Raw genomic sequence first — 20,413 nt, 5'->3', positions numbered from 1 at the left:
GCAGACTGAAGGATGTACAAGTATCAAAGTTCCCTCAAAGTCAGCTGAGGCCACAGGGCCCCTGAGCCACTGCAGTCACCACGTTCTTCCACCTGGTGGACTTGTACGGAGAATTGTTTCCAGTGGTGGTGTGTGACTCAGAGCTATGGAGGACACTTCCTTTTGCTAAGGGAAGCCCAAATCATTGCAAGGAGGCTAAGGACTCTTCCTTGCTGCTTAGACTTCAGAAGGTTCCGTCTTTGACAGAGGCCTCAAATTCTCCACCTCCATTAGAGTACAACAGGCATCAGTAATGAGAATGTGTGCACGGGACTAATGTGGAAATGACTCAGCTGCACCACAGACCTTTTAAAAGGTCCCCTAGCAGCACCTCATATTAAGTTCCCATGTATCACCTTTCAAAGGTCACAGCCAGAACAAAGGCTTTGTACAACTTGGGAAAGTTTTGGGGCTGACCTGAGACTTAACTTTCCTAAGTGTGTGCACATGTTCTTGTCTATACCTACAGTCAGGAAATGCCCGCATTTATCTCTGCAGGGTATATGCTCTGGGCCTTTGACAATTCTTCACCAGGCCAAGAAGCAGTAGAGCTCTTCACTACTACTGTTAAGCTTTTTCCCTATTATCTTGTCTTCCATGTGCTTGGAGATGACCTCCAGGATGAGCTGTTCCATCACCTTTCCAGGGGTGGAGGTGAGGCTGACTGGCCTGTAGTTTTCTGGCTCCTCCTTCTTGCCCTTTTTGAAGGCTGGCGTGACACTGGCTTTCCTCCAGTCCTCAGGTATTTCTGATTTCTGTTCTCTGTGACCTTTCAAAGATGATGGAGAACGACCTAGCAATAAAATCCACCAGCTTCCTCAGCACTTGTGGGTGCATCCCATTGGGACCCATGAATTTGTGGGTGTCAAGTTTGCCTAAATGACTGCAACCTGATCCTCCATGACCAAGGGGAAGTCCTCTGTTCTCCAGACTTCCTCTTTTGTCTCTAGGGCCTGAGGTTCCCGAGGGTCAGTGAAGACTGAAGCAAAGAAAGCATTTGGTAACTCTGCCTTCTCTGTATCCTTTGTCACCAGGGCACCTGCCCCATTCAGCAGTGGGCCCATATTTTCCCTAGCCTTCCTTTTGCTACTGATGTATTTGAAGAAGCCCTTCTTGTCCTTGATGTCTCCGGTGAGACTGAATTCCCAAGGGGCCTTGGCCCCTTTCCACATGCTGTCTTCTTCCCAATATTCCTTCCATGTGGCCTGTCCCTCTTTTCGACATGCTGCCTTCTGTTTGAGTTTTGCCAGGAGCTCCTTGCTTATTCGTGCAGGTCTCTGGCCTCATTTGTTTGCCTTCTTACTCATAGGGATACATCAATCTTGAGCTTAGAGGAAGTGATGCTTGAATACTGATCATCTTTTGGATTCCCCCCTTCCTTCTAGGGCCTTGCCGATGGAATTCCTCCAAGGAGGGTCCCTGAAGAGGCCAAAGTTTGCTCTCCTGAAGTCCAGGGTTACAAACCTAATTCTTGCCCTTCTTCTTCCTCACAAGATCCCCAACTCCATCTTGTGGTTGCTGCAGCCAAGGCTGCCTCCAACCATCACATCTACAGCCTGCTCTTTTGTTTCTTAATACAAGGCCTAGCAGCATACTTCTCCTTGGCTCCTTGACCACACATGTCCAAAAGTTGTCATCAGTGCTCTACAGGAACTTCCTGGACTGTTTGTGCCTAGCTGTGTGGTCTTTCCAGCAGATATTAGGTGGTTGAAGTTCCCCATAAGAACCAGGCCTTGTGACTGTGAGGCTACTTCCACCTGTCTGTAGAAGGCTTCATTTACTTCCTGATCAGCTGGCCCATAGCAAACACCCATAACAGCATCAGCCATGGCATGGAGCTGATTTAATCCTTATCCATAAGCTCTCAAGATACTCTTCATCTACCCCTAGGCAGAACTCAATGCACTCCAGTTGCTTTCTGACATCGAGAGTAACTCCACCACCTCACTTTCCTGGACTGTCTTTCCTAAAAAAGCACATAGCCCTCCATGACAGCATTCCAGTCATGTGAGCTATCCCACAATGTTTCTGTAATTGCAATGAGCTCATAGTCTTGTAACTGCACACAGATCTCCAATTCCTCCTGTTTATTTCCTATGCTACATGCATTGCTATACAAGCATTTCAGGGAGGTGACTGAGCCTACAGGTTTCCCAGGAAGGCTGCAAGAGGATCCTCCATAGTCATGTCTTACACTCACTTCCCCTGGCTGCATGTGTCTGCTGGAGGCATCCCAACTTGGCAGCAAAAGGCGTATCTACCCTGTCCCTGTAACTCTCCCCTTCCCCTGTCTTTCCTAGTTTAAAGCCCTCCTTACCAGGTTGGCCATCCTATTAGCAAAGACGTGTGCCCCTCTTAGTGAGGTGGCTCACAACTCTTCCCCATCAGTTCTTGATCTTCAAATAGGGTTCTGTGGTTATAGAAACTAAAACCCTGTTGCCAACAACAGCAGCGTAGCCAGTCATTGACTTGAAATGTCTCCTCTTCCTCTCATCTTTCCCCCCTGCTTGAAGTATGGAGGAAAAAAGGACCTGGGTTTCCAGGCCCTTGACCACCATCACCATGCCCAGAGCTCTAAAGCGTGATGGTTTCTAATTTACCCTTGGTGTCATTAGCACCCACATGGATGAGCAGCAGAGGGTAATAGTCTGACTCACAAATAGGCTTTGGCAGTCTTTTCATGACATCTCTTATCTGAGCCTCTGGCAGGCAACGAACCTCTCTAGACATGAGGTCAGGTCATCAGAGAGGTGCCTCCATACCCTGCAGCAGGGAGTCACATAATCACCTGCTGCTTCTTCCAGGTGTTGCTGCTAGGCACAGGCTTTGTCGGCGCAGTTGACTCCCTTGAAGTCTTGCCCAGCTCTTCCTCAGCCTGTAGGGCACTGAACCTGTTCCTCAATGGCAAGGCTTCAGAAGGAGTAAGAGGAGTAAGGAGTAACCCTTTCTCCTCCTATGAGAAGTGACCAGCTTGCAGCCCTCTCCTATAGTGTTATGATGTACCACTCTGTGCAGAGCCCTCTGACAACTCCACTGCTGGACAGGGTTGGGATTCCTGGAGCTGTATGGTCTCCACGAACACCCTGTCCATCTCTCGATCATCTTCTCAGATGCTTCACAACATGCTGACTTCCTCTTGTAACTCCCTTACCTGACAGCACAGCTCATGCACAACAGCACACCTTCTACAGGAGGGCTGACTCAGTCCAGGCTTCCCAAAGAGGCCCCAAGCACTCCCAAGCCTGAGACCAGAAGAAACACTGCTGCTGTCAGGGCTCTGTCTGGGTTGAGACCTCTGACACAGCTGATGCAGGGACTCCAGCAGCTACTGGGGAATATGCTCTGCGGTGTGTCATGGCCATATCTGAGGAAGCATGTGTACTAGGATTGGAAACAACGGTGACCTGTTGCACCCTTCTGCACAAGCCATTGCCTCTGTTTGTTGTGCTCCGAGCCTGGCTCTTATATAGGCCTCTTCCTGGCACTGACTCACAGGGTGCTTGAACCACTCAGTCAAGTCAACTGAATCTACCTCTGTCTGATCAGAGGACTGGCAATAATCACCTCTAGTTCCTCAGGAGACCCTACAACCTCCACCAAGATCCTTAAAAGCTCTAACCAGAGCCCAGACACTGCTGTGTAAATTGCTGCATCTGTTTGCTGTGCTCAGGAAAGGGCTGCCAAAGGATGATGAGAGCTACCCAAAGTTCTCCACCGTGAGCACTATTTCATGGCAGCCCTAGGCGGGGTGCTGTTGGACCTGGGCTCTGGCTAGGGTTAGGGTCTGGAGAAAGTGCAGCCTTCCTCTGTGAATGGGTTTGGGAAAGGGCTGCCAAAGGATGTTGAGTTCCTGGACCCAGTCTTAATATCTAAATTCAAAAGGATCTTTACAAGTAGCGAATCCACGTATCAGACAAAAGACAACGGCAGGAGAGAAAGCGTGCACCGTCCTGGCACGACAGATCCCGACAGCCGCCTGCTCTGGGGCCGCTCCCGGAGCCATCCGGGAGGTGTCGCCGCAGACCAAGGCTGGGGAGTGCCGGGGAGCAGGAGGCGCCAGGAGGCCCCACGGGTCACTCGTGCAAAGTTTGTCGTGCTGCCGTGGTGTGACGAGGCTTCTCTGCTGCCTCGGGGGTGTCTTTTGCCCGTGTTTGAAGACCTGGTTTCTAAAAGCAGAGCTGTGGAGCAACTAAACCTTAGATGCTAGAACTAGCTGATCTGCGGTGCTGCCTCTCTGGTGCTCTCTGACAGCAGCAAGGTGAAGTTCCACGTGTAAACCTTTCTTTCGCACATTCAAAGTGGTTAGCGCAACCTAAGTGCATACAGAATCTTACCTTCACGCCTGTGGGCCAGGACTGGAAGTGTGGGTCTCTACCTGTGGACTGCTGAACCTGCTGCCAGCTGGGATGCCTTGTGTGGCATCCTATGTGTTAAAGCCTCAGCAACTCTGAAATGCAGAGGGACTTTGCACTCAGTCTGGTAAGGGATTGAATTTTTGCATGCAGAAGAGACTTAATATCTGTGTTACATTAAAGCAGACACAAAATTAAGGAACTCTTCCACTGAGGACACAGTTACCTTAGAATCGTGGGACCACATCACGAGTAGAAGGCAGTAGTGCGTGTCTTGTGGACGATCTCTGTAATTCCAGGGTTTTAATGAGTGCCATTACACTCAAATAAGAAATTTATGTATCTCTTCTATTTGTTGCTATTAATGCTATTCATTTGTTGTACTTGTGGCAGCCAGCACAATGGATTCTCAGGGCTTGCTTGTTTTGTGACATTTTCAAAGTGCAAACCAGGCAACAGCAAATAACATGGAGTGGAGGTGTTTTAAAATCATGCACATCAGATCGAGAGGTTTTTCTGTACATCTCTTTGATGCAGGCATCACAATGGTGAAGCAGACAATGAATATTTAAACATGACATTTTAAACATGCTTTACATCCCAAACAGTAATTATAGGCTGCTGATACATAGGAATAGGCATAAATAGGAAGAGACAAATATAGCTGAGATAGGAAATGATGATTGTCCCCTGCCTAAAGTTAAACTCTGTATAGGAATACTGAATATGGAGGAACTGTCTGTGTCGCTTTCAGAAAAAGGAAATATCCTAGACTGCAAAGACTAGGAGGAAGGGAGATTTAAAAAAAAAAAAGGGGGAGGGGGGCAATCACTCTAATCCTTTGAAGTTGCCAGTAGGAAACTTACCTGAACCACTTCATGAGTAGGAAGTCCATCCTTCAAGAGAAAACAGATGGGGATGTTTTGCACCCCACACAGGCCCTTTCTGTGGGTTTACTTATGTGCTACTCACTGGAATCTCATGGAAATCTCTAACTCAGTATGATCAACCTTGTCCCGCTTCTTGGTGGAGTGTCCTTTCAGTCAGAAAGAAGACTTTTCAGTCCTCTTTCATGAAAAGAGGAGGCAGAGAGCATCACTAAGGTCTTTGCAACATAGGCAGCGAGTACACAAGCAGGTGTGCTTGTATAGAACCTGATAGCTGGTTCTGCACCACACCTATTCCTGATGTGCAGTCTGGTTGTGCTATTATTTCTTGATCTTGTCTCAAGCAACATAGCAAGGGTGTATAAGATTTTCCACCAATATTTCAACTGCATTTCAGTCTTTGACACCAATTGGTGGCCCCACTGAGACATCAAAGCTCCTTGTTTGCTCTTATCAGATTTTCTCCCATTTCTTTCTGGATGTGTTACTCAGGAGTTCTCCTGGGTGTTTTGCTTGTTTTTTAGCTCTTTGAGGCTTCTGTTAACCTTGCCCCCCTTGTTTTCTCACTTAAGAATTTAAGTACATAGCTCAGGCAGGTACTTGCCTCACTTTAAGGCCAAGGGCTATTTAATGACTTGGGTTTATACAAATCACACCGCCTGCCTGCCTAAGGAGTTAAGTGCCTGTGATACATGGTAAAAGCACAAATTCTTCTGTTAGAAACAGGTCTGTGTTTAAAAAAAAGACAGATTAACGTATGCCCAGCATTTTCCTCCAAGATGGTCATACAAAAGCTGTCCAGCCCAAATAAGCCAGCTCCAGGTTGTCAAAGCTTTCCTTCTCCTTTGAAAAACTGTCCTTATAGTGTGTTTGTATGTGGAAGAGTGGCAATGTTAGTTTCTGCTTCAAAACTTTGTCAGATTCAACAGTGAGGGACAGGAGTAATGTAGTTCCAAACTGTTTTGTCTCCAGCTACTTGGATCCTAGTGAGTTTTTACATATTAGAGTTTTCTTAAGATTCTCATGGCCAGTGTACTTGAATTCTTGAAATAGGACTGAATGGTTACTGCCCCTCACTCAGGTTTCAAAACCTGGTTTGCGCTTTTTTTATATTGTGTCCTAGGGGAAGATGCCCTAGAAATGGACCAGATACGTAGGTTGCAATGTTCATGACCAAATGAGGTGAATATTTGCAAGCAACCAATGTAATTTCTCTTGGCAGTAAATGATTCTCTCACCATTCAGATGCTGAAGTACCTGCACTGATAAAAGCTTCATTTTGCACTTTCATTAGGTTTTGCAGGATTCCTCTGTACATGCCTCAAGAGTTAGGCGTCCAACCTGTGTGCTCAGGCGCCAGCTTTCTTCTGTGCTTCGACTTGTGGTCCTTCTGCATCACAGGACTAGATACAAGCTTGCATCTGTGAGAGAACCCTGGGGAGAGAAAGATAAGGGTTGACCTAGTTGTGGGACATTGAAGTTGTTCCAGTAGGCTACTCCTGACTTGAAAGCTGGAGCTATGATGCCCTGAACAGGACCAGCCCATTAGCAAGTGTTATTCCCATGGGGGGCAGGAGGGAAGGGGAACTTAAGAAGTCATCCCTTCCCTTGCAAAATTTGGAATTTGGTCCTTTTTGTTAGTTCAGTTATTTTTAATGAAGTAATAAGTCTGTTAATACTACTGGCAGAAAAAAAAAAACTGGCTCCATTTAAAAAGTATAGGTACAAGAGTAGAGATCTGGTAGAGGTGCACTTAAACCTGAACATTTAGAAGAAAAATGTGTAACAAGATATATAGGTAAGTACTGTGCACCCTTCTGACAGCTTTGGAACAGTGTTGACCAGCTGCAGCATCCAACACAAAAAAAATATCCGAAGGTCACATTTTCAGCTTCTCAGAGCACTTGAATCTAGGGCAAGTGTTATGGGGACAGATCCAGGTCTGCTACTCTGCATGGCATTCTTCCTTTTGTGCATCACCATGGTAAACAGTTAGGGTTGCCAGGAGCTTGGATGCATTGTTTGTCTCACTCCCTCATCTGCTCTCCCCCTCCTTCACCAAATGCTTTCTCAGTGATTAGTTACTGTGTAGAAGGGGCTCCAGTTACCACGCAGCCTGCCATCTCTCCTCATTTTATTGGAACTAATATCCCACCTGCGATGATAAGCTTTAAACTTGTTTAATCTCCCAGCTTAGCTGTGGCGTTTTAATATTTTTAAAATGGTTGTTTCAGAAAAAGGGGGATTTAAACAGGTTTTGAATAAATAATAAAAGCCCTTCTTGCAGGTTGCAATGCAGGCTGGGAGGCATGAACCATTTTCATCAGGTCAGATTTCATGTTGGGTTATCCCAAGGTGGCCTGACTTTGTGGCTATGGATTTACAATGAAACAGTCAGATGCAAAGCAGTTTATGGAGGAGAAACTGCTTTAATAATGCATTTCCTGCTCAGCAAACAGCAGATACAATGACATTCATAGGCAATGGGAAAGGGAACAAAATCTTTCAGAAAAGGAACCAGTTTCTCCCAGGAGTTTAATAACTTTTTTCCTCCTACAACTTATTTGGGGAGATAAATGTTGACTTGAGAGACATCAGAATGCACAGCTTCCAGGTGAGAAGTGAGAGAAGTTTGTAACATCTTGGGCCTGGTGAACTGAAGCCCTATCTGCGTTGTCTCAAACTTAGGGGGAAGGGAAATAGGTTCTCATTTCATGGGGAAATTTCACTGGCATAAACATAAGACTCTCTCTGTGGAGTGTGCTGGATAAAATACAGCACACTCAGAGGAAGAGTGCTCCTGTCTTCAGAGCACAACCAAAGCCATAATACCAGAAGTCTTGTCCTCTTAGTCCAAGCCACTAGTATGCAATACATGTTTACAGAAGCATGTGTGCGATTGGGGCTGTAAAGCCTGTAAAACTAGGCATGACTTTATAGCTTTGTTCAAGGCAGTTCTCACTTCTCCTGCATACTTTGGCACAATTTTTTGTTGATGAGTTAGTCTTGTCGCTGCACATGGGCCCCTCATTAAACTTCTTGAGAAGAGGACACACAAGCCATATTGAGGTAGTGATGAGGACATTGAAGAGGATAAAATTTTTGTTGGTGCATAAAACCTACTCTTATGTGGCTTAAATTACCTTTGAGCTCCTATGGGAAGCTTTTATGGACAAAACAGCAAATAAGAGCAATTTACTTCACAGCATATAATCATATTTCTAGTATTTGTACCTACTCAACATAAACAACCACAGGGCAAAAGCATGTAAAATCCAGATGAGACTGGGTAAGTAGATAACACTAACGAAGTGCCTCCAATGCACCTTCTATCTGAGGGGAAAGAGGCTGTTTCAGCATACTTTCAAAAGCACTATTTTAGTTTTGCATTGGCTTGAAATAGCGAAGTATTATTCCCATCTTTTTTAGCAATGCCACAGAAGTCAAGTAATGACTTGCTAAACAAACTGTTAAAACTTTGTAAAAAGCCCTGTGGGCAGAACCTAAATACCCTGAACTGCAGTTGTCTGCCTCAACATAAAAGCATCCTTCCTCACCAAAACCAAACAAAACCCACACCTGAATTCTTTATGGAGAAGATGTGGTATTGCAGGCTGAAGGGGGTATATAAAATGGGGAAGATACTTCTTTTTAAAAAGAGTGGGATAACAGTAAAATTGTGACCCATTTGTGTACTAAAACAAAGGGAGGGAAAAGAGCTGAACAGAATGTCAATGAAAAACATGCAGTTTACTTTGAAAAACATGCAGTTTACTTTGAGGATCATAAAATATGAAGAAGAGGATTAGAACATGAATGTGAGGGTGGAACTTGAACTGCAGGTCAAACAACTAAGCTTCCAGAGACTCAAAATTACAGAAGAGAAATATCTATTTCTTTGGTCATCTCACATTTACGGAAGAAGTAATTTCCTCAAGTGGCCTGTGATAACTGAAAAACTTGTTTTTCAGTTCTTTGAAAATTTTATATTTTTTGCAGGAAAGCAAACCAAAAACCCAGATGGGCAAGCATACAGGAAGTTGGAAGCTTACTAGTTTAAGAGTGAGTTGCAGCCTAATTTCAGTAAAAGAAACATGCAGCTAAGGGATATACAGCATTTAGCTGCAACTTCTCTGAGACAGACCCCAGTGCAGGAAAGCTCTGCAGTTGGTTCATTGCTAGATATCTATTTAAATACTTATTAGCTCCATTAATCACCATAAAGCAAAGAACTGTACTATATTTATTAGATGCGACACTTCAATACTTTTCTAATGCAAAATTTCAGGCAAGTCACAGGCTGCTAAAGGGCCTCAGTTTTTCTACCAATAATGGTTTTTCATCTCACATCTGTTGCACAGGATTTTATATTAAATTTTCAGAGTTTACTGATTGCAATTACTTAGTTTCAGGTATGTAAAGAAATTATTTTAATATAAAGATACTATAGTGGGATAATGAGTTCAGAAATGGCCACGCCTCTCAGGGCTTTGTACTGTTCTGTGCACCTGCTTAAATGAGCCATATTCCAACCCATTTCATGACCTCTTGCCCCTTTTGACACTTAGTAGTGCCAAGCAAGACTTCTTTTAGTCTTTGTTCTTCTTAGCTCACTTTGTCCAGAAGAAAACTTAATCAACTGACATTCCAAGAAAATAAGCTGCTGTCCTGTATCTGGCCTTAGCTTTACTACAGTACTGAGGAGGAAGAAAGAGCAGTAAGCTTAACACCATCAAGAATTTTTACAAGCAGCAGAACGTCCTCCTCTTTCTCTGCAAGGAGGTACTTAAGTCCACAAAGATGGGTGACACCAAAGGTCTTTAACAAAACAGGGAAAAGTAACTTGCAGGACCTTCAGTCCATGTCAGGCCCTCACTGCCCTTGAAGACTCCTGTACGCTCTGAGGTTCAGTTAAATAATGCTAACAGCCATGCTTTATGTGATGGGGAGAACACTTGATGAGCAAACTTCCTGGTCATGTAAGATAGTAAGGTCGGAAAATGCTGTCCCTGAGGAATGTTTTGGGTTTTGCTTAAATCAATCCCTGCTATGGCTGCAGATGAATTTTGCAACACAGCATCACTGCAGGACAACAGTGGGGGAATCTCACTTCTGATATCTGCCATACTCACCTTTGGTTTCATGGGGATAGTTTTTGTCTTAATTCCAACAGGCAAGGGCTGTACACCAAGGAAATGGGTCCTGTGTACAAAATACAGTTGGCTGGTGAAAGAAGAACACAGCAATTACACTTCCTGGAAATGTAAAAGAAAAGGCCTTTTCCATGCATGCCAAACCCCTAGATATAAGAGCATTCTTGTGGGGCTGGTGGGGGTGAATTTATGCATATGACACCACATCTAGTACCTTTACTGCTTAGACACCACTGCTACCCCTGATTAAGCAAGAGAGGACTGGAGAAGTGATTTGTCCAATATATCACAATGTCCCATATATCACAAGTTACTGACAGGATGAGAAACACAATTCCATTCTGATAATTCCATTCTGATCCTTCTTCCCTTGGTGCTCCTGAACACAATGCCTTTTACATTAGGCTGTGAGGGTGATGCTTAATGCTCTACATAGAGGAAATTGGCAACAAGTAACGCTGAAGAACCTGTTGGAACTTATTTGGGTGTTGTTTTCTTTCCCATTGCAACTGAAAATCTGGTGGATGCAGATCTAGCTGTGGAACATAGGGGTCAATTAAACTTGTGCAATTGGAATCCTCACAACCTGGCTCTAGAATGCTGCCAGGCTGGTTTGCAAAGAATTTAGTGAAGGAGCCAGCAACTGAATGTGGCTCAAAACAGGAAAGCAGCAAGCCCAAAGGAAACAGCCATTTGTGAAGCAATAATTATTCTTAAAGATAAAAAAAAAAAAGAAAAATGAAAGGTCAGTGGGGGGGAGCAGTGTCTATGAGGTGATAAATTGCCAGCTCTGTTCAGTGAAGCATTATGGTAGACTTTCTTTAGTAATGAATCTTATTTAGCAACATCCTACGCCACGGCAAGACACTCCTTTCAGTTATGCTGATGAACTGTTTGTGGGGCAGCAGTGTAAGCTGAATCACTGAAATAACCCCCTGTAAAGGTTACTTTCAGCCAGAAAAATTTATCTGCTTCAGCTGACCGTCCAGTCCCATGAATCATTGTACTGCTATAACTAGGAGCAATGGGATAGAGGAAGCTAGGGAAAGACCTATCCATTTCAGATTTTAGGAGTTTGATCTGCAAATCTCATATTGTAAATTCTACTTGCAAAAAGATCTTGTTGACTTCAAACGTTCCCCCAAGAATGCAATTTGTAACAAAAATGGCAGAGACTTAAGCTTCTGCATCAGTGCACTTTTCTTTCCAGGCTTCATATTCAAAAATGTTATGAACTAAATTGTCTTTTTTCCAGATAAAACTAGCCATTGTCCTACCTGTCATAGCCTCTTGCATTACATTTGTGAAGAAAGCGGCTAGCTTTTCCCTGCCAGCCCACGGTGTCCTCAGGTGCAGGACATGCATATAATTTGCTCTTGTACCTCAATCAGTGAGCAAGCAGAAAAATAGAGGAAATTAATTTCTCTCATTCCTTTTCCCTCTGTCCTATTTTATTCAAGAGCCTTTTAAAAATGTTGCTTACTATATGATTATGCACAACAGGGGTTTGTAACAACCTCATCTTAACTCAACTACCTCTGCCCTTGCCGTGGAATGATTGGTTGCCTTGGCAATCTTCTACATGCGGTGCTCAGGAGCTACAATTATAGTGCTCTTCTCAGTAGTGATCCTCTTAGTTCCTTTTCTTAGAAGTTCATGACAAGGAGATACAAAAAGACAGATATAATGGATTTTATTGCCCCAGCCTTCTCTCTCCCCACTCCCTGAAGAAAGCAAATCTGCACTATCTAAACCTATTTGCTCTGCAATAAGGAGAAAAAGTCTGTGTAGGGTAAAGTACTGCATTAGTCGTATGTCATAACCAGATAAATTAAGCCACCTGAGGTGGTAACTCTGAGTCCCATATAAACACTGAGGACTAGAGCAAGGGCCTCTTGGGCCATTCTGTGTTAGAAGTAACTGAAAGAAGTACTGTCTTGTTTTGTGTTGCAAAAACTTCAGATCAACTGTGTTTAATCTGCGAGTAAAACAATCACAATTTTAACTGCTGGCTTTGCAAACCTGGGAGCGGTGTTTAAGCAGTGGTTTATACTGAAATGGGAGTGCCTGTTGCCTCAACTCCTTATCGGTTTAGGCAATTTATAGGTCAAATCTTGTGGTAAACTACATCAGTTGCATTTTCCCTATGTGCAATATGTTCCCTATGATGAAAAAGTAAGATGAATCCTATGAAAATGAAGATGATCCTATGAAAAGTAAGATGTCAGCTCTGTGACGTTAGCAAGTGACATTAAGATCCAGTTCACTTCCTTGACTGTACTAGCTCTGCTGGGTGACCATGGTGGTGTTTTTTTTTTTAAAAAAAAAAAAAAAGACAAACCACTTTTGTCCCAGGGAGAAGTCAAGCAGACTTTTCTCACATAGTAGCTTGCTCTTTTAGAGAGAATCCTGAGGACAGAAGTGAGGTTAATTGTATTTCTGCTCTCTGTAAGCAGTGGATGGATGCACAAAAGGGTCATACGTTGTTTAAATCTACATGCTGAAATGTAGATTGCACGCTTATGTTTGTAGATAGTGTGAGTACCTGAAAGTAAAACTCCTTGGGAAGAGAAAAAATTGTTTTTCTTACTGCTGAGAAGGGAAGGCTATTGCAGTAAAGTTGTTCTCACCATGTGCAAACTGGGGCTTCATAACAGAAGGACCTAATTGCAGCTGGCATTTTGGACATTTTCAGTGCCTGTGTCAGTGGGCACTTGGCTGATGAGTGACATTGCTTCTGACACAGGCAACGTCAAAGCTGCAGAGGAGGCTGAAATGATGAAGTGCTGGTTCAACAACTAAGAGCCTAAAAAATTAAGCAGCCCTAAAGCTTAAACAGCTCAGTTCTTCTAACTGCTAAAACAGGTTTTTAAAAGGAACATAGGTTTGCAATTTTGTACATGCTGGTCTTCCCTCTCTCTCTTCCCCCCCACACCCTGCTGTCACATGGGACAAGAGATCTTGCTTTGAACCAAGATGGCAGTCACGAGCCACCTTGGCTGAGATGAAGAGGCTTCATTCTCAAATGCTGCTCAGATTTAGGAAAGAGTGAGAAATGCCATGTCTGAGGCCCATGAGAACAGTACTCCCAGTCGTAATTGCTAATGCTGAACGCTTCCGTGCATACCATAAATACTTGGCATCTACAAAACAAATTCAAATCTGACTTAGAACAACAAAACTGCACTGACAACAAAAGTTCTTGCTTACTCAGTTGAGAAGCAACATGAAGAATAAGGCTACTGGTAAGAAGTTTTTCATGTAGTAAGCGCTCTTTCAACGCACTTTTGGAGGGTCTCTGCTCTCAAATGGGTGTGCTTGTTTGGGGAAGGAAAGTGGCAAACTTTTCTACAGAACTAGAATGCACTGATCACTCTGAAAAGAAGTTTAACTGGGAGAAAAATCACAAGTCACGCTACCCTCTCACTGTTTTTAGGTGCCTACAAGTGAGAGTGCCAATGTGAGTTCTGGAATAGTCACACCTCACATGGAGATGCATCAAGTGAATCAAGGATGAAAAGACTTCCATACATTAGAGCCAACTGTCTCCAAGATCCTGTGGCAAAGTGACTTTGCGTTAGATGAGGAAAGGACAGCAAGCCATCAGCATAGTATTCAGTGTGATAGCTTTTTCTCAGTGTGATGCTAACCCAATACTGAAACACCATACCAAAGCAGCCCTTTGCTGGGTTCATTCTATCAGAGGCATATGGCCACTCTGAGTCTTTGTTAGTTGATATTTTTAAGGTAACCAAAACAAAATCCCCCAAAACGGGACTAAGCAGTAACAGCCGTCACCACTTAAAAGGCAGCAGTTTCTATGGTGAAGTAGTTTTCCTTATTTAGCCCTGTTATCTTTACCCAGAAAAAGTATTGTCTCTATCTCTCTGTACAATTTTCAGCGCAGAGGGACAGCTTCAGGAGTTCAGTCATCTTGATTTGACATCCAGATATCTACTGTGACCAAGTACTTTTAACTCCACAGTCTTCAGCAATTAGATTTGAGTAATTAGCTAACAGTTGCCATCCTGTATATTTTAAGGGCTGGTGTTTTTCCTACTCTGGAATATTAATTCTGTGACAGTAAGTCACAGAATATTAATTATGTGACTTGCTCTCCATATGGCTGAGGTAGGTGGTTGAACATGAAGTCCAATTCTTGTCTTTAGTCACAGCAGTCTGCCGTTCATAGCCCTCACAAACCCACACCACTTGCTACATCAGACAAAGTTAGTCCTGCTTTGTGATGTATTAGATCTTATCAGAACTCTTGATGCCTGTACCAAATCAAGAACTGTATTTTAATTTCATTGATTTATACTATAAATCACTCTAACTCTTCATAATGAATACAGGCACCCTACCCAAATGTCATACAGAAAAATTCCTGTCAATCTCATCTTTTGGATCACTCTTTTGAATATTACTGGCTCTTACAGTAGAAGTTTAAATCTTTCAGTTTGAATATGAGTTCATTACACTGACCTTCCTGTGCTTGGCTGGTGGTAACATTTATCTAAGCTTGTTCACCTGCACATCACTTCACAAAGAGTGTCTTCACTCCCGGCCTCACATCTCGGGAAACTGAGTCACTCATCCAAGTCGCAGCTGAACGCGTTTTAGATGCAAGAATTTCAGATAGCATTTTATTCCTTTATAGTGGTAGGATTCTCATTGTTCTGCTTATACGCAGCAACAACATGTTTATCATGCTCATTCTTACCTCAGCCATAAGCTAATCTCAAAGCTTAAAGACATCATAACTGAACGAGACAAAGCAAATTTGTGCCGGATGCTAAGGGGCACGAGCCAAAGTTCACTGAAGTCAACTGGAAAGCATTTTACAGGCTTCAATATGACTTTGAAAGATTTTTCATTCAGTTTAAGGGTTTTTATTATTATTACTTTGAGATCAGGTTTCCTGACTTTAGGAAGAAAATAAATGGAGAGCTATCTATCTGATCTTTTGTTAAGTTTCACAGCATATCAGTAACATACTGTTATCCTTTTCAAATTAGATGGAGTCTCTGGACCTTTGGTCGAAGAGCACACACTTTAGACGGGTACTCTTGACTTTCTTGGTACCGGCACTCTCTGTAGCCAGTTGGGAAGTCCAGTTTTTTTTTTTCTTTCTGAGAACCAAGCAGTGCAGTGGAATAGTTGGAAGAGGTTTCTGTTTCAGCAAAGAACTAAGCTTGGTTTTGGTCATACAAGGAGCATCACTAATCCATCGCACAAATGAAGCCACATTCAGGGCAGAAATTGACAGCCATTCGATGTGATGGACAGACGTTACAAAATAGCACAGGGTAGAAAGCAAAGAAGCATGCACTATTGAAAATTCACTAACACATTAAGGGAGAGAATATAATTACAGTTGGAATTTGGACGTGATGTCAGGATTAGCACCTCTATACTTGCAGAGCGTGCCGCAGGATGTTTAGTAACCATGCCACCCAATGTATTGCACGATCTACATCACTAACTGCAATGCTAGGTTTACTTGGGAACTCATATTGTTGTCTGCCCTGTAATTCTGCTCAAATGTATGCAATTTGACAAGATTGCATCCAGAGATGGCATGCAATCTACAATTGTACTTAGCTAAATTTCAAAGAATCTGTGCATCTTTACATTTTTGCCCTTTTCTTTTTCTTGTGTTGTTGCACAGTCAAAGGAAACAGCTTTTTATGTGAATGATGATTAATAAGCAGCCTTGTTGAAGGGTGAATGTAGTTGGTGTTAAGAACAGGCTCTTTTAATAGACATTTTAAAATGTGTTCTAACATGTGAAAATGATAGGCTGTCAAATCACTGTTCAGGTGTACACCAAGATAATAACATGCATTTGAGAAAAATGGTACGGTAAAATACACATTTTTACAGTATGAAGATAAATAGTGAAATGCACACTTGCATTCCCCATTGTAAAATAAGGAGGAAAAAAAAATCCATTTAGAGTGGAATTACAAGTAGTCTAGACATCTCCATTGCCTTGTGCTTGAAATATCATCAACTGAATGCGTCTGATCTGCAGTATTTGTGCCTGAATTAAAGATACAAAGATATAAAGCATTTACAATTTCCATTTATTTATCAGCAGTTACAAAAGACTTTCCACAAAGCTAAAGGAATTTTAAGACAAGACTTTGTATAAAGGTTATGGCTCTAGTTTCAGTATGCGTATTTCTAGGCAGAAATGGGATGGTATTATTTTGAGAATAGTGCAGTGAGTGAGAAACTGTTAATGAAAACAAAGCAGCATGACTTCTGGTTTCATTGATCTCATGTCAAAACATCACCTTTCTTATTCATGTAGGACCTTGACAGGTAGTAATCTAAGTTGTAGGCTGGTGAGAGGATAGCTGTCTTCTTCTATTTTGTTTTGTAAGTATACCACAGTCCAGAGTACCCTTCCCTGATTGCTGTGTTGACCTCTTAGGAACAAAGTGTCCAACCATTTGAAGTTTAACCTTAGATACAGATAGTGAACTATAGGCATTTCCCCACTCCTATTGATGTTGCAGTTTCCTAGCATTTCATAAATGTTAAGTCCTCTCCCTCTCTAAATGTTTTGATATTCCATTCAGTTCTTGTTTCATTCTTTAATCTTTGTTGTGTGCCTGCGTACTCAAACACAACAAAGGTATTCAAAGCATTTCCCAAAACAGCATGGGAGACCAAATATAGAACAGAATAGTTCAGTTGGGATCTACAAAGATCAAGTCCACCTGCCTGACAACTTCAGGGCTAAACTAAATTAAAGCATATAAAGGGTATTACTCAAATGCCTCTTGAACACTGAGAGGCATGGGGCACAAACCCCCTTAAAAAGCTGGATAAATGAATGAATTACAAGGCTTGCAGATGTGTTGAAGAATCCAGGGAAACCTCCTGTCTTGTTTCTTTACTCTTTGGGATTTCTTAATTAACAAGGTAATCTAAGTAGTTTCTCATAGGATCCTCCAATTAACTGGGTTTCAGAGGGAAGGATATAGGTTCCAAGGACGTGCATGCTACAGTGAGCTACTGTATCCATCAAAGACAGTGTCACACCCAGTTAAGGATTTGCATGTACTGATAGCACTCAACTTGAACTAGAGCCAAAATGAAATAAGCCTTCAGAAACATACTTCAGGTGCGTGCTAGACATTCACATAAAAGCTTGAACTGATGATCTAGCAGCTAGAGCCTTCTCAATTTTTAAGGCTACTTCTCAATTTTTAAGGCTACTCTAATTCTCCAGCTTTCTAAACTTGGAAAACAATAGATGTTTACAAGCAGGTCCCACTGTTCTGAATAGCATCTATCTAGACTAATAGGGTGAAACCAGATGTAGATTAACATAATTCCAGATATGCATAGAGACTGCAATCCAAATCTGGACACGGATTCTGCATGTGTAGTTTAGAAGCAAAAGTCCTGAAAGATATTTTAAAATAAGTTAATGGGAATTCTGGTTGCATGACTTGAACTACCATTTTAAATTTAAATACAGAATCAGAACCACTGATAAAGAGACGTAGAGTACTGTCTGTTTAGAGACATTTTTTAATTTAAAAGACTATAGATTCTCAACTGCTTTCATTTTGGACTCGGAAAATCAGGATTGTCTATTCTTTCCAGAAATGCCTTCCGTGCTTTGAGTAGGTACAGGGCATTCATACACATTGATCCCAGAATGAAAGGCTCGTGTCCTGATTCAAATGGATAAAAATTGTTCCTTCTTTTGCCTCAGCTGGAAAAAACAGCCAAGAATGCCAGTTTGAACCATGCAGGACACTTTCCTCAGATGAGTAGATTGCCCTGGGGAGATAGGATAGATACCCTATGTGGAGTTGTTCCAAGCTTTTCAAACCAAGCATCAAAGAAGCAACCCTCTGGCTTGGAGGTGAGAAAATGATGCCCTGAGGTGCAGCTTCTGTGTTAAGCAGATAGCAAGCAACAGGCTCGTAAAACAATATTTGAAGAAAGGTTAAAAAAAAAAGAGAACATGAGGGAAAGGGAAGAGATTCTTATTAGTTGCAAACTAAGGCTTTTCGATCACAATCTCTGACAAAGAACAGAACTATTTGGACAGTAAATCACTGTGGCCCACAGAGAAACCTGTGCTGATAAAAGAGAATCTGACAGACAGGCCAGGGAAGAGGTTCAGGGTGGCTTGCAGGGAAAATCTTTCATTCCAAACACACACACCAGACCAGCAGAGGCAGGAGGAGCAGGTACAGGCAGGCAGTCCTGAACAGGAGGGTGAAATGGGATTTCAGTTCTTTATTTCTACAAAGAGTATAGGAAAGCCCCTCTCTGATGCTTTTATTTGGGGAAAAGAGGGCTGGCTGCCTTGAGATTAAGATTCTTCCATCTATATCTTTTAATTTCTGTCAAACAAGTTGTAGTCTGAAACCCAGATGGTTGTCTTCCCATCAGCTCCTGGGTCTAGTGACAGAACCCTAAATGACAGGGCAGCAAGGCAGATCTACCAGTTTTGTGAAACAAACTTGAGCACACGCCATTCTTTTGGCAGATGAATATGGCTGGCGAAGGTATCTGTAAATCCCACAGCTGGGTGCTTTAACAAAAGCCTTGGAGAAAGAAAATAAAGTACATAGGAGCTGAGCTGGATTGACTTAAGCAAGATAAGTGAGCTCAGTCACAACACGATGACCATAGAGAGCATTCACCGAGATCGCCCTCCATGCATCTGGCATGCAGCTAGCAGGATATGAGTGACCCATAACATCATGTATTTCTTGTAGAACTTGCACTTCTTTGAACCTGCTTCCTTTTTAATAACATGAATATCATATTCTTTCCCTTCCTTCTTCCTTCCCACTTTCTCCCTTATGCACTTTAGTTTTACTCCCATGGACGGAGGCAGTGATGTGGTGTAATTTATATCTCCCAGAGGTAAGAAGGAGAGAAATAGGAGGAAAAGCAGCTAATTGAAGAGTTTTAGGACTGTATGTTCCCTTCAGTCTTTTCTCTTGATTCTGCAATATTGCAGGTATAAAATTTCCTTTTTCTGCAGAATTTGTGAAACATCTCTAAGACCTGAATTAGAGGCAATTAGAAAGGACTATAATATGGGAACTTTTAAGAAGAGCTTAGGCCAACTTTTTGTTCCTTTACTAAGGGAGAGGATGGATACATGCTTGATGCTACATACTGGTCTTCATACCAACCTTCACGTTACTCCATTTTAACTGTATCTGCTTTCAAGGGGGCTCTTCACAGCACTAGTGTAGAACCACCCCAGCATATTCACATCCTCTTTACTTCCTAATGTTGTGCTTATGTTGCATCCTTCTTATTTTTCAGTGAGCTAGATTTAAGGACTAAGTGATGAGAAGTCCTCCCAAGCAGTAGTTTTTCTCTGGTCTGTTTCTGCCACTTCTGCAAGGGTGCTTTGTACTAGGAGAGCAGCAGAGAGGGTTCAAAATGCATCAAAGCGTGTATTTCTGATGTTTTAAGCAGCTATAACTTAGAGTTATCCTCAGATATCTAGAGGTCCAAAAGAGCCATTCAGAGATTATTTCTCTTTTTGAGGTTCACCTTCCACTGTCGTAGCAGACTCTGTGATTAACACTTGCCCAAAACTTCTTGCTGTGTCTTATTTTTTGAATGTTACTGTTGATCCAGCTAACTTGGCATCCACATATTAAGTTCCAACTTAATAGTGGACATTCTTGGCATGTTCGAGGAAATGGGAAGGGAGAAAATCTATTTAGCTGTTGAAGCACTAGACTTCAATGTCTATGAACGAGCAAAAATACATGTAGAAAGTGTTAAACGGTATCGGGGGAAAAAAGTTTCTCCTCTTCTACTGTGGAAATCTTGAAAGGGGAATTCCGGTGTCTGCCATTATAAATAAATCACCAAGAGCAAGGAGGTACTAACTAGTTAGACACGGTACTTTCCCCAGGAGAAGAGTATCCTGTTATATCACTGAGAAACATTCTAACCTGAGGCAACTGATCTTAAC

At 42.4% G+C, this 20,413-nt stretch overlaps 1 long non-coding RNA gene across 1 annotated transcript in view; it reads right to left on the bottom strand.

The window, feature by feature from the left end:
• Positions 1-20,413, bottom strand: part of LOC308179441 — a 74,340-nt gene that overhangs the window by 22,245 nt on the left and 31,682 nt on the right. Inside the window, exons 3-4 of the long non-coding RNA XR_013940371.1 lie at positions 10,411-10,501; positions 5,258-6,712 (exon numbers count right to left, since the gene is read on the bottom strand). This is a non-coding gene — a long non-coding RNA (uncharacterized lncRNA). The remainder of the gene's footprint in view (positions 1-5,257; positions 6,713-10,410; positions 10,502-20,413) is intronic.

The sequence above is a fragment of the Anser brachyrhynchus genome, assembly GCF_964034855.1.
Source record: "Anser brachyrhynchus genome assembly, chromosome: 17".
Taxonomy (NCBI): Eukaryota; Metazoa; Chordata; class Aves; order Anseriformes; family Anatidae; genus Anser; species Anser brachyrhynchus.
Note: the sequence above shows the minus strand (reverse complement) of the source record. Positions and strands in the feature narration are given on the sequence as shown.